Source organism: Leptodactylus fuscus, chromosome 9, assembly GCF_031893055.1.
Source record: "Leptodactylus fuscus isolate aLepFus1 chromosome 9, aLepFus1.hap2, whole genome shotgun sequence".
In the NCBI taxonomy this organism is placed as follows: Eukaryota; Metazoa; Chordata; class Amphibia; order Anura; family Leptodactylidae; genus Leptodactylus; species Leptodactylus fuscus.
The window spans coordinates 34,579,450-34,594,728 of NC_134273.1; the positions used below are offsets into that span (position 1 = coordinate 34,579,450).

Consider the following 15,279-nt stretch of genomic DNA (forward strand, 5'->3'; position numbering starts at 1 on the left):
ATGGGAAGTTTATGCAGATTATACAGTACATATAGTACACAGCAATATACCGAGATATTCTAAAAATGAATTCACTGAAAATATGAGCCATTAAAAGAAATCTGATTGCGTAAACGAACACTTAACGACACCTAGAAATGGGCGCATCTATTTATTACACCTGTCACCGTACAATAGACATTTCTTTCTTCTCACTATCTAAGTCAAATTGCACCGTATAGTCTTTAATAAAAAGTGTTTATGTTATAAGTGAAACACATGAGTAATATGAGTTAGGTTGCCGAAAGCAAGTCATTATTATTAAATGACTTAAAAAGGTTGTCAATGTTCTTTTTTTTTTTGTTTTCTTTTTCGTATGACCTATCGTCAGGATAGGCCATAAATAAGTGATCCTGGAGGTCTGACAGCCTATACCTGCACAGATCAGCTGTGTGGAGATGCCTCCTATTTGTGTACTGTATAATGCAAGGATTCGGCAGCAGTTGGCTTCCTGCCCTGTATGGTGGCAGTATACAGGTACAGCAGCAGTATACAGGTACAGCAGCTCAGCTTCCACTATACATGGCATGGTGCTGTCTACTTCTAGGTCTGCACACTGTGCCACACACAGACCAAAGGAAGCCCCGATCAACTAATCCATATTGGTGGCTGGCTGTCAGTCTCCCATCAATCTTATATTTATGGACTTTCCTAAGGAGAGACCAATCATAAAAACATCATGGATAACATATTTTTATGTATCTTAATTTCACTTATTTCTATGAGTATATAAAAAATAATCAAAATAAAGAAATCTTTTTTATTTTTATAGCACTAACATTTTCTGTAGCACTTCACAAATCATAGAGTAAGACAGACAAAATGAGACATTACAATAGTAATAAATTAAAGGGAATTTATATATCGTTTTTTTAACTAAGTGTATCTTTATATAGTCTTTAGCAAGCCTTTTCTAGGCATACTTGTCTTTCCTTGATCCTTGTATCAGCTGCCTCCATTTCTCACCACCCCTTTCTTCCCTTTCTTAAAAAATGATCCATCCTTCTACACCTCTTCACTACTTTCAGAACAGCTAGTCATGTACAGCACATGTGCAAGATTTAATCGTGCTGTACATGACTAACTGCTCTGGAAGCCCTGAAGAGGTGTAGAAGGAGGGATCATCTTTCAAGAAAGGGGTGGTGAGAAATGGAGGCAGCTGATAACGCGGGGTGCTCTGAGCACAGGGATAACGCTCCCTGAAGATTAATTTGCATATGAATAAACCCAGTTTCAGTCAAAAATGGCTACAAGGATCAAGGAAAGACAGGTATGCCTAGAATTGCCTTGCTAAATGCTATATAAAGATAAGCTTAGTTAAAAAATGATCTAGGCAATGATAGACTCATTAACCATCAAATCACACAATAAGAGCGAGGGTTCTGCATGCAAGAACTAGGTGGTAGAAGGGATGACACAAGTTAAAAGTGTTTGATGGTATACTAGTCCAAACCTATATTATAATGCAAGGTGATAGATATAAAGCTTCATGAGCCAGCCATCAGCTGGTATATGTGTATGGTCAGCTACATAGTGTTCAGATATGGGGTCACTATTAAGGCATGGTTGAAAGGAATAATACAGAAGGAAGAGGTAAACAGAAGAGATTGTTTAGCGGAGTAAATATAGAAGAGTCAGATGAGGGAATGTGATAAGCCAGCTTTAAAATAAATGTTTTGGGGGCTGCTTTGTCACGTTGGAAGCTAGTTTTAGTCTGATTGTTCAAGGTAGCACATTCCAGAGAATTGATGCAACGTGCGAGAACTCTTTGAGCTGGAAGTGGGAGTTTTGGATTAATGAGAATGATAGTCTTAGATTCTCTGGAGATCCTATAGAAATGAATAGAGAAAGCTGTGCATGCATGGTCACCTCTCCAGACAAAGCACCCTTTAGAATGGGTTGTGCACCCTAATCCTGAGGTTAGGATGATTCTCAGAGATTTGTGTACATAGAGTTGCATTTATGTCTATCTCACACCCAGAAGTCAAAGGGGGAGGAGGAGGCTGGTAATCCATTTTTTTCTTCATTCTGTGCAGTAGACTCTGTCTAGAAACATAGCAGTGTCCAAAGGGCTCCATCACTCAGTGTGAGTGTAGCAGCTGCAGCTATTAGTGTGTCTTTACCAGCAGCCTTATTCTCACCCTCCTTTCTCCATAGGCTAAAAAGTAATTCACCTTGACAAATGGAGAAGGAACATATTTCTTATATAATATACACTCACCGGCCACTTTATTAGGTACACCTGTCCAACTGCTCGTTAACACTTAATTTCTAATCAGCCAATCACATGGCGGTAACTCATTGTCTTGACCATGTCTACATGCCTAAATGCAATCTCCTGCAGTTCAAACCGAGCATCAGTATGGGGAAGAAAGGTGATTTGAGTGCCTTTGAACGTGGCATGGTTGTTGGTGCCAGAAGGGCTGGTCTGAGTATTTCAGAAACTGCTGATCTACTGGGATTTTCACACACAACCATCTCTAGGGTTTACAGAGAATGGTCCGAAAAAGAAAAAACATCCAGTGAGCGGCAGTTCTGTGGGCGGAAATGTGTTGTTGATGCCAGAGGTCAGAGGAGAATGGCCAGACTGGTTCGAGCTGATAGAAAGGCAACAGTGACTCAAATAGCCACCCGTTGCAACCAAGGTAGCCAGAAGAGCATCTCTGAACGCACAGTATGTCGAACTTTGAGGCAGATGGGCTACAGCAGCAGAAGACCACACCGGGTGCCACTCCTTTCAGCTAAGAACAGGAAACTGAGGCTACAATTTGCACAAGCTCATCGAAATTGGACAATTGAAGATTGGAAAAACGTTGCCTGGTCTGATGAGTCTCGATTTCTGCTGCGACATTCGGATGGTAGGGTCAGAATTTGGCATCAACAACATGAAAGCATGGATCCATCCTGCCTTGTATCAACACTTCAGGCTGGTGGTGGTGGTGTCATGGTGTGTGGAATATTTTCTTGGCACTCTTTGGGCCCCTTGGTACCAATTGAGCATCGTTGTGTTGGGGACATTAAATTGTCCTCGTAAGAGTATGTTGCAGAGCTCCAAATTAATAATTAATTAACAGGCCTAGATGGGCTACCACCCATTGGGCCTGGAGAAGCCACACGCACACACACACGCAACTGATAGTGTATCAAGTGAGTTCTGATTTATTGTAACAGAAAAGGCAATATTTATACAGACAAAACAGGTTGGACTTATGACGTAACATAACATACCAGGATTGGATGTGGAATGGTAGCCTCTATCCATTGGCTAAAACATTACATTCCACCAGGAAGCTAACCCCCTATAGTCACTGTATACAGTATGCGTATCTCAAGGCTCAGAAGATAATTACACATCAAAGACTTTTGTGTCACTTCTTGGATCTAACTTCCAGTGTTTCTATAGGCATCCTGTGTTACACACTCTATATTGACAAGACAGAGGTGCAGCCCTAAAGCTGATCAGATTCATGAGGATTCATTAGCATTCCATTTCCTTATTACCTAAAGAAAGAAAAGGGTTTTCCTTCTTTGATCCCCATAACATCTCCATGTTAATTAGTCTAACCACTTCCTTTTTAGACAAGACTTATCTTTGCTAGAGAAAGAGTTATGACAAAATACAAGATAGAAGATATGATTCTAACAATTCCCCCATTTTGAGATAATTGGATACAGGAATTCATATTTAGGTACTTCAGTGACTTAACGTCTACTGCTGGACCTTCCCAGATTCCCCTTATATAGATTCCTGTATTCCAAATTAATCTCAACCATAGTTCTGGCCTGTTATCTTCAGTCTGATTATACATTCACTTGCTTATACTATGTATCATTACTTCCTGTTGTGTTATGAAAACAGCTATATAACATGACTGAGGCTAATATGGGGCTATGAGTACATATCCTACAGTCTGACACATTCAGATCAAGATCATATGATGTTTAAAGAAAAAAAAACTTATTATCCCACTCATTGTCAAATGTTCTATGCAGGCTTATCGCCAGAATAATCTATAACAGTAACATCGGGTGAATCTTCATCGCTGTTTGTGTAGAGACTTCTTTGCAATGTGAAGCATGGATACAGTTACTCTGTCCTTCAAGTTTCATAGAAGTATTAGTAGTTAGCAGCACTTGGAGGGAATCATCAAATCTTGGTTCAAGAAGATTTCTCACGTGTCATCAATCTCTTGGCTCAAATGAATAGGTCCCGTCCACTAACTTAAAATCTGAGAGGGAGGAGAAAACTCAAAACTATAGATTAGTCAGATGTTTTTGCAAAGACATCACATAGTCAGTCAGTACACCATAATACAACTCTAACCTAGGGGCTGACCCAAAGAAAGTTTGATATGGGCTAAAACCAATTCTTCTGTCAGGAGGGTACCTTACAGAAAATACAAATACAAGTGACACACTACATCTTTCAATAGCCGTCTACCTGCAGCCCACTTGTGATGGCTTTCTTCACCAGATATGCCCCAGGCCATCCTGAAGAGATATCACTATACACACAAGCACGTACTTATACCGTCTCATCTTTAGTAGTTACTAAAGTTATAGCATATAGTTATCCTGCAATCCCTGGAGCAGGTACAAGGGCTCTGGGCATGGCTCAAAGACACTTTTCCTTTACAACATGCCATGCAGGTTCACATATATCTGTCAGTAGTGATACTAAATCCTGCAGCCGCCCATCCTCCGCTCACCAGGTCACACATGGCTACTTCTACTCAAAGAAACTTTTCACTTTTCCTGAACTCTGCTCAATCCGAAATACATTATTTCACCTGTGAAGTGTGTGCCTCTATCAGACTCTATCATCTCAGGTATCCCCAATCTACACACAAGCTCAGATATCAATTTCTTGGCAGTTACCTGTGTCGTTGCTCGGCTGATCCAACCTGAGAACAAAATCCACACAGACCAACAGATTTGTACGTTGTAGATTCAGGCAATTGTATGTAATGGATACAGGGGTTTTGGTGTGCATGCGATGTGTCTTAACTACCTGCCCTGGATTGTGTAGAGCACATATGTGACATGATTTTACGTGATTCCCTGCAGCCCTTCCAAATGCTGAGGCAAACTATAGTTTACCCACTAGTGACTCCATGGCATTTCAAGAGGCATGCACCTTACCGTGGGCCAAACCAGCCATTTGGGGGTACACTGATTTATCCCCCATTTCCACATTCCTTCACATTCTCTGGCACCAGCCTTTGTCCATTTCTCAATTTCCTCACCAGTCACCTTAGAGTACAGCCCCTTGGGGTCTGCTATTTTTCTCACCTGGTTGAGACCCTTCCATGGTGGTAGCACCGCTGCTCAATCAGCCTTCTCATTTCCAATACTCTCAGGGTCTCTTCCCTTTGTGTGAGCTCTGACTTTTACAATTGCCAATGGCTTATGGCAATGGCCATATCTCAACTGACTTACTAAGTTTCCATTCTTAATTGGTTTGCCCTGTGCCGTCAGGAAGTTCCTGGACCTCCATATTGGACCATAACCATGTGCAATGCCATACGCATACCTGGAGTCAGTGTAAATTTTTTCTATGCTATCAGGCTCCTATAAGGTCAGCCTCTTATACTGACATGTGTGGTGGAAGGGCTTCTTATACTATGGTGTCATGTATAATGACTACAGCATACCCTGTATTCAAATTTGCCTTTTTCTGTTAGGTACTTGGAACCGTCCACAAACATCTCATAGTCAGGATTCTCCAATGGGGCATCAGTGACATGACTGAAGCCGCCTCTTCTGAGAGGGAGTTTAAAAATATCTCATCTACTAAATATCTCATTATCTACTCCCCCCTTTAAATCATGAACTCCTACTGGTATAAGAGTTGCAGGATTCAAAAGTCAAATAACGCTGAAATGAGATGTTTGAGGAGGATGTAGAGCAAATTCCATGTTGCTCTATCTTGCCAAAGAAATATGACATCTGTCTATCTGTGTGAGGATTGCCTTACCACCGTTCTGATAGAGGAAAACATATCAGGTTCATGTCTGTCTATCTGTGGCACAAGAAAAAAATAAAAAAAATGTTTTTTATCAACATATCACAATAATATTCACTTAATTTCCCATGAAACATTTGCCTAATCTTTTCATATACTGGTGGTTTTTGCTATCACTTCTTTTGACTCTTTTTTAGTTAAGGTGACAATAAGAGACACTTCTAATTAGATTTCCAGTGTCTCACTTTTAAGCTATACAGGGCAGTACAATACTTCATTTGCCCTCAGCAGATATACAATAGGACTTTTGAGACCTAATTAAGACACTAATTAAGACATGAGGGTCTAAGGGTACAGCCATTGTAAGTGGCTGGCTAAAACTTGCCAAACCTGTATTCAGACTTATTTATACAATCCTAAGTAAATTCAATTCTCTACAACTTCTAAACACTCCAGAATTACAACTAATTCATTTAAATGCTCAAAATATATCAGCAGAAAAAGCAAAAACTTTAAGGGATCAATCTATCTTCCCCCTCCCCCGTCATAACAAGAGTTTATACACAAAAACACATTACAGAGCAGATATCCGAGTGACTTCTGATCTACTTAGTCAGATGTCTATCACCTTGTAGCAAACAATGCCACAGAAATACCACTTTTTGTTTTGCAAAACTACGATTTATCTTTACCTGCGTGTACATATTAAGATAGCTCACATGCATTGCCTAAACCTTTATGGTGCCTAATCCCATATCAGAAGGATCAATCTGAATAGAAATGACCAATAACATTTTACAAGTATTAGATAAAACTTTTTCACAAAATAATTCCCGATTGTTAACATTCATGGGTTTATAGTATAAACTCATAACCAATAAACACTGATTACCTAGTACATGTACATGGTATATCAAGTACATCTCATATTCACCAGAAGACATATATACTGTATATATTCAACGATGGAAAAGAACTCATATCTACTTGTCACCACCCTCTGTGGGACTATCAGCATTCAATTTCTTCATCTGCTCCCTGTGGAGTCTAAAAATGTAACAATATAAACATGAACAAACAGAGCATGTGCATATAGCAATACATGTAACACATATGGGCCCATTTACTTCCATACATACTTCACACTGGAGCTCCAGACACACACACATCCATTGAATCATAAAGAACTTGTCAATTTTCATATATTTTGTACAGTGATATCATCTTATTGTTCTTTTCCTACAAATAATCACAGGGTTAGTTATAATTCCTGCACCGCTGAATATTGAGGAAAAATAAACAAACAAATCATTAGATGGCTTCATCTTCTCATGTGTATCACTAAAAAAAAAAATAAACATAATGATTATCTAAAATTTATGACATTAATCCAATTCTAAAGACATTAAATATGATTTAAAACCGCTAATACTGATACCAACATTACATATTAATATTTCTGTGCAGTTTTTGAATATGTCTATGGCAAACCCCTCTCTTCTAATTACCACAGATGTTCAGAACCTTTTAACCTATATTTGAGGTTTTGCCTTAAGGGCCAACTGCCAGAATTTTAACATTTTTCTTTATGAGATTCCAATCAAAGTTTTTACCACTGTTACACAAGGTTTAAAAATCAAATACTGGCATTTCTGAAAGCAGCTTACGCTATAAAGTTATAAATTATTAAACCATATATTCCTAATTGTCCATACATTATACCAGTGGTTTTACAATGTTACAATTTCACTTATAGCTGACAATTTAGCCACCTGCTGTTTCCCATTCCCCCTTCTTGCTGACACCTACCAAACCTGTATAACATGATACCTCTGCTGTGGATATACAGAGGACAATAGGAGGTGGGGGAGGGGCCTGACACTCATTGTGAATTTATCTGGTACCTGGGAAAGCTGGGTGGATTCCTCCTTAGTTAGTACAGAAACAGGACTGAAGAATGACTCAGACAATGAGGCAGCCAGCATACAAAATTCATCAATGGTAATAGCTGATGTTTCCACTTGTACCTCCCCACTAGGATCAAATTTTATATTTGCACCAAGCACCGTTAACACCTCAGTACCAATAAGAGATGTTGGCACATCGTCACTAACAAGCAATTTGGTGACAACATTTTTCCCTCTAAATTTCACATTGAGTGGCACTGTTTCTTTTAAAATGATTCTTTTTCCTCCTAATCCAACACAAGATTGAGATTTATCAGTCCTCAGCTCATAAGGTATGTGGTATCCTTTAACAACAGAAATGGCAGCCCCTGTATCCACTAAGAAGGGGATTTCTTCCCCCAATACCTCCCCTTTTATGTATTATTGCCACACCTTCTTCTGATGTTTTTGCAGGGAGGACTGGTACAGGGTTGCCAACTCCTCATTGAGGGGTGTTGGCACATTGGTCAGTGCCCTGAGCTGGGGGGTTTCCAGCTTTTAAAGATCTACAGTCTTTTATAAAATGGCCTGGCTTCCTACAGTGATAACACTTGTAATTGTGTTTTTGTTTGCCTCCTTGTCTGTTGCGAGTTCTCTGGCCAGAATTTTTATTATTGAAGGCAAGCAATACCTTTTTCTCCTTCTCAGACCTGTGATCTAACTCAAGGCCTTTGGCAGCTTGTAATAAGTCAGGGGCTTCACTATGCCGCCATTTTGGTTTACAGGCTCTTTCCTGACCACATCTAGCACATGTCCTTCCATCAGGATTACCTGGAGCAGATGGTGCAGAGTTTTGCTCATAGGGAGATGGGTTTTTCTCAGGGGGGGCATAATACATGACTCCCTCATGTTCCTTATTTCTATACCCCTCCCTTTCTATTTCCCTGCTTACCTGCGTCCAACTTTTCAACATTTTTACTTAATTTTTGATCCTGAACCCAGCCTCTATGGATGGAGTCAATTCCTTGCCAATGACTACTATTCAGAAGTCCAGTACAACAACAATTTGCTACAGCTGTTCACCACGGCTCTACTCTCTCTCTCTTCTACTATCTCTTGGGTTGATTTCCATACTGGCTGACTCTGCACTTCTCCCATTTTGTTCTGCGTGCTTTATTTCTGCCTTTCTCACTATCCTCTCTTTCACAAGATACAACACAATATATATATATATATATATATATATATATATATATATATATATATATATTGTATCTGACTCGAAAGTGATTTTTCAAGGTCAGTTAGATTTCTGCCTTTTTTTCACTGCCCTTTCTTTCACAAGATACAACTGCATCTGACTCGAAAGTGACTATTCAAGGTCAGTTAGATTTCTGCCTTTTTTCACTGCCCTTTCTTTCACAAGATACAACTGCATCTGACTCGAAAGTGACTATTCAAGGTCAGATGAGGGATCACTATGTCCCTTTGTCACGTGACTACTTACTTTCTACAGAACACAAATGAGGAATACAACAACTGCACAACCACAACAGATCAGCTAACAATTTCAGCCCAAGTTTCTATCTAGCAACACCCATACAACATACTGCTCTTAGGTTCTTTGCAAAAAGCTTGAGATATCTATATAAGGAACAGAACATATGTGTTTACCTCACACTCGGACAGGAGTACAAAAAGTCCTTAGAAACACAGATCAGATTGGTAAGAAAAAAAAGTTCTTACCTGCAGCTGCTGACTTTTTGGATCTGCGGTTCCAGGAACTTCCGTAATCACTGGTCGTCCGAGGGATCAGTAAACCGTCTCCTTATTTCTCAAGCCGCACGTTGGAAGCCAATTTGTTGGGGACATTAAATTGTCCTCGTAAGAGTATGTTGCAGAGCTCCAAATTAATAATTAATTAACAGGCCTAGATGGGCTACCACCCATTGGGCCTGGAGAAGCCACACGCACACACACACGCAACTGATAGTGTATCAAGTGAGTTCTGATTTATTGTAACAGAAAAGGCAATATTTATACAGACAAAACAGGTTGGACTTATGACGTAACATAACATACCAGGATTGGATGTGGAATGGTAGCCTCTATCCATTGGCTAAAACATTACATTCCACCAGGAAGCTAACCCCCTATAGTCACTGTATACAGTATGCGAATCTCAAGGCTCAGAAGATAATTACACATCAAAGACTTTTGTGTCAATTCTTGGATCTAACTTCCAGTGTTTCTATAGGCATCCTGTGTTACACACTCTATATTGACAAGACAGAGGTGCAGCCCTAAAGCTGATCAGATTCATGAGGATTCATTAGCATTCCATTTCCTTATTACCTAAAGAAAGAAAAGGGTTTTCCTTCTTTGATCCCCATAACATCTCCATGTTAATTAGTCTAACCACTTCCTTTTTAGACAAGACTTATCTTTGCTAGAGAAAGAGTTATGACAAAATACAAGATAGAAGATATGATTCTAACAGTTGTAACACCAAAGCCTACCTGAGTATTGTTGCTGACCATGTCCATCCCTTTATGACCACAAAGTACCCAACATCTGATGGCTACTTTCAGCAGGATAATGCGCCATGTCATAAAGCTGGAATCATCTCAGACTGGTTTCTTGAACATGACAATGAGTTCACTGTACTCCAATGGCCTCCACAGTCACCAGATCTCAATCCAATAGAGCATCTTTGGGATGTGGTGGAACGGGAGATTCGCATCATGGATGTGCAGCCGACAAATCTGCAGCAACTGTGTGATGCCATCATGTCAATATGGACCAAAATCTCTGAGGAATGCTTCCAGCACCTTGTTGAATCTATGCCACGAAGAATTGAGGCAGTTCTGAAGGCAAAAGGGGGTCCAACCTGTTACTAGCATGGTGTACCTAATAAAGTGGCTGGTGAGTGTATATTACAAAGTTGCTTATATTCACTTGTACTATTCATTTTGAAAAGTTGTTTTATAATAAGGTTTGCTTTATCATTGTATGTTATGTTGAAGTTTACTTCATTTGTAGAACTTTTGATAAAGTGCTATTCAGAATAAATAGAGGAAAAAATTGTCTCAGATTGCAGAAGATGGAAGTTTTCACCGAAAAAATATGATTCGAAACTGACAAATAATCTATGTATGCCCCTTTCATAGAATATGAACTAGTATAATAATAGGAAGTAATGTATCTTCCTAGATCTCTACATAATGAACACTGTTCTAGCCAATCCAGGGGAACATTATCAGAAATATGTAAGGCTTCATTCACATCTGCACAGTTTTCTATAAAAATGCCAAAGAAAGAGGTTCCAAGTAGTACTAGTAAAATGCTACATGACAGAAACCTGACAGACCCCCATTGTAGTCAGTGAAGTTTGTCAGGTGTTGTTTGTGTCCATCATGGAACAGATTTGACACTTCGGGGGGGGGGTTCGTAGTTCTGCTCCTATAACAACGCAGAACAATGGAAATAACCGCAGGTGTGAACAAAGACTAAGCTGGTGTAGGAGGAAACAATGATTAATTTAAAATAGAGTAAATGGTAAGAATTGCTCCTTTAGGGGACTTTGTTAACAGCGCGCCGCGGGGTCCCCATTGTTTTTATATCACACTCCGTTGACTTTTCTTGGAGCTATTAATTTAATGTTTCAGAAAAAATATTCCACAAAAAACATTAAAACTGAAGTCTGCAAATGGATGGGGGGTAGAATTATCTGCTAGTTCCCAGTTCTGTCAGACATTGCTAAGCACTGACACCATTCCTCCATTTCTGTCATATTTGTGTGTTATTTCTGAGCACTGAATACTTTGTGCAGTTCTATTCGCAGTTCTTCTAGATGACATGCATATTTTATTATTGTTACTTTTTCATGTGCGGTATGCAGCATAACTCATGATATTCTTTCTTATAGTGTTCGCAGCTGACAACTATCTTTGCTATGTGTAGAGTTTGCATTTGATCTATTTTGTTTCCCCATTTATACGCAGACTACTATTTGGCGTTGTCTGAATACAACATTGCTAGGAGAGTTTTCATGTCGCAGTTCTGTAAAAAATAGTGAGATGTCTGAAAAGGCACCTATGAGTGATATTGAATAGGAAAAGGTACAACTTCATATAATTGCCACGTCAGAGAACACAATAGACGTAAATGGAGTGCTGCCCATGTTCTAGTCACATGACTCATTCGGGGGAATTTTTAGTTCCCCATTCTCCTGATTGGTGGGTGTCACAGCGGTCAGACTTTCAGTCATCTAAAAGTCCCACAGGACAGGGCATGACTGTCATTAAAGGGGCTATCCAGCTTCCAAAAAATATCTGCTTATCATTGTTCTGGTTCATCGGAGGACCGAATAATGGATAGGCAGGGCTTTTTGTATGCACCAATTTTGGATGGACACTGCAGCAAAGTCTTTGGTGCAAAGGTGAACATAGTCTTATATTGTTTATATTGAAAACTCGTATTTGAGCCTTATCCCATGATCTTGTCGAATTTTTGTATTTGTCTTTTTATGGTAAATGAAACCTCTGCACAAAGCTCTGAAGCCAAAAATCCTTATCTAAGAGTTCCTTGTGCTAGAAATCACCGTAGACAGGAAAGCTATTACACGTTGCCTCAGAGACTGTGATTCTTTAAAAATATGACTATGCCGTATATCATAGTGTTTAGTGGAAGCTGCAGATAAGCAGAACCTTTGTATCAATCCTTAATGTCACTGTGTCTCTAGATAATGTATCATCAAAGTTTTACAAAGAAAGTTGCATTGGGGGTGATGCAGGCCATATGCTAAGAAATATATGCACTATATATATATATATATATATATATATATATATATATATATATATATATATATATATATATTTCTTAGTACATGGCCTGCATCACATACAGTATAATCACATATATTTTTCATTTTCGTTTCTCAACTTCCATAAGCCATAGCTTTTTTATTTTTCTGTTCATGCAACTGTATGAGAACTTATTTTTTGCAGGAGAAATTGTACGTTACAATGGTTCCATTCAATATTCCGGAACTTTTAAAAAAATATATTTTTATATACATTGCTGTGTACGGCGTCTTTTTTTGCAGGGCAAGTTATACTTTTATTGATACCATTTTGGGGATTGATGGAAATGGTGAAAAACGAGGGTTCAGCCATTTTTATTTCTTTGCCCTATGGGGTAAATATGTTATATAATATATTATTATATAATAATATTTAATATAATATAGTTCTGACATTTTCAGATGCGCAGATGCCTAATGTGTTTGTGTTTGAGATGGTTTATTTTGGGTTTAGCGAAAGAAGGTGATTTGAAGTTTTATATTCAGTATTTTGAAACTTTTCTTTTAAATTTTATTTTCAGACCCCCTTCCCCTGGGTGCCATTGAAAAAAAAATGATCTAAAAGTGTTCATAGCCATTAAGATTGTAATATACATATACTGGAGAAACCTCTTCCAGTTTTATTCTTCCTCCATCGCCGTGGTTTTGTGGTTGGCACATGGGATGTTTGTTATCATCATAGTATTGTACTAGGATTTCTTATCATGTAACCAACTTTCCTTTTCTTTGCTTAGTTGCCAGGCTGAGAAGTAAGTGGGGAGCAGCAGGTGATGCTCTATGGATCTAAAATCACACAAAATAAATATCTTTCTCTTCACAGTTGACTTGGGGCAATAGCTGGCTTCAGGCAGATGTTATTACACTGAAATCCTGCTCCAGAGCTTGCAGTTCTGTCTGCTCTGTTGCTAGTTAATGATACCAAGGACTGAGACAAGATTAATAGGACCTGTCACTATACATGGTATACTCAACCTGAATTTCAAAGTAGTCGATACTTGTTGTCTAAAAAAAATGGTATTTAATATGTTAACCCTCTTTAACATTGTATTGTCTATCAGGAACTGTAGGTAACAGATATATAGTGTCTCTAGACATCTATGGGGACCCATTATGCCTGCAGGTTCTGCTGATTTCATACGTAACTATACTGTTAGCAGTATGCACTATCTGACTGTGTATAAAACAGTTACTGGATTAAACACACATAGCACATACTATAGTTCAACGGAGTACAGAGCATAAGCGGCCACAAAAAAATGGCCGCAAGCATGTGAAGTCGGCTCTGCCCGAGGCCCGATGGTAGAGCCGACTGCGCATGCGTAGGAGTTTGAAGACAGTGCTGCAAGAATATGCGGAAAGAAGCCATTCCAGACGAAGATGGAGGCGTCGCTGAGACTTCTCTTGCAACATTGGGGACGCCCCCAGTGCTGCAAGAGAACTCATTTGCATACTGATGAAAAATGGGATTTCTACTGAACGGCGTGCGGAGAAGACATCTAAAGGTAGGAGAAGATTAGCCTTTCTTAAGGCTATTCCTACGTGTTGGGGAGAAAAAATAGCATTTTAATAATAGAATCCCTTTAAAGCATTGCTCCAGCTTTTGTTTCAGTTTTTACCTATTCCCATCAGTATGCCATGGTCCCTCGAGTTACAATATTAACTAGTTTTCAGCACATTGTAACTTGAGCCCATAACTCTATGGGAAGCTAGTATTTGGTTCAGATGACCCCAAAATGTCACAAAAATTCTGAAAAAATGAAGATTAAAGAAAAATAGTCTTGTATAGATTTAGCGACGTCTTTCGCATAAAAGTGATACTGACCGGCCAGTTTAGTCTCTTACATTGCTTATGGCATTGTTTGTACACCACATTGCTGCTGATCTTCTGGGAATGACTGGCTTTTGGGAATGACATGATATTTAAAGGAGGTATTCCCTTTTGTTACTATTAGTAACCTAGTAATATTCTGTCACTTTATAATTGAGCGAACTTTATAATATAAGCAAACTTTTCCTGCATTCAAATGAATAGGTCCATCTGCAGTTCCCTGCACAGCCAGGTGGCCAGAAATGCTGCTGTGCAAGGAAAAATGGAGAATAAGCCACAGCACTGAATCAGCTGCTTAGCGCCTACATTCTCAGGATCAATGGGTATCCCAGAGGTCAGACCCCTACTGATCCTAAAGTGGTGGCATAACCTTGCAATCATATTATGAGTTATGAAAAAAATATATTCGGGGCCACAGGGTGGCTCAGTGGTTAGCACTGCAGCCTTGCAATGCTGGAGTCCTGGGTTCAAATCCTGCCAAGGGCAAAAAACCACCTGCAAGGAGTTTATATGTTCTCCCCGTGTTTGGGTGGATTTCCATCCCATAATCCAAAGACATCTTGATAGGTAAAAATGTATATTGTGAACCCTATGTAGGGTATTTTCTTTGTATACCTGATGACATTTCTTTTTCGGATTACCTTAAGATTTTTACTATAAATTCAATTTAATATTTATATTAGGCAGAAATAAT

The 15,279-nt window shown here is 39.1% G+C and overlaps 1 protein-coding gene across 8 annotated transcripts in view; it reads left to right on the forward strand.

The window, feature by feature from the left end:
* Positions 1-15,279, forward strand: part of IQSEC1 (IQ motif and Sec7 domain ArfGEF 1) — a 468,208-nt gene that overhangs the window by 196,836 nt on the left and 256,093 nt on the right. The window lies entirely within an intron of this gene.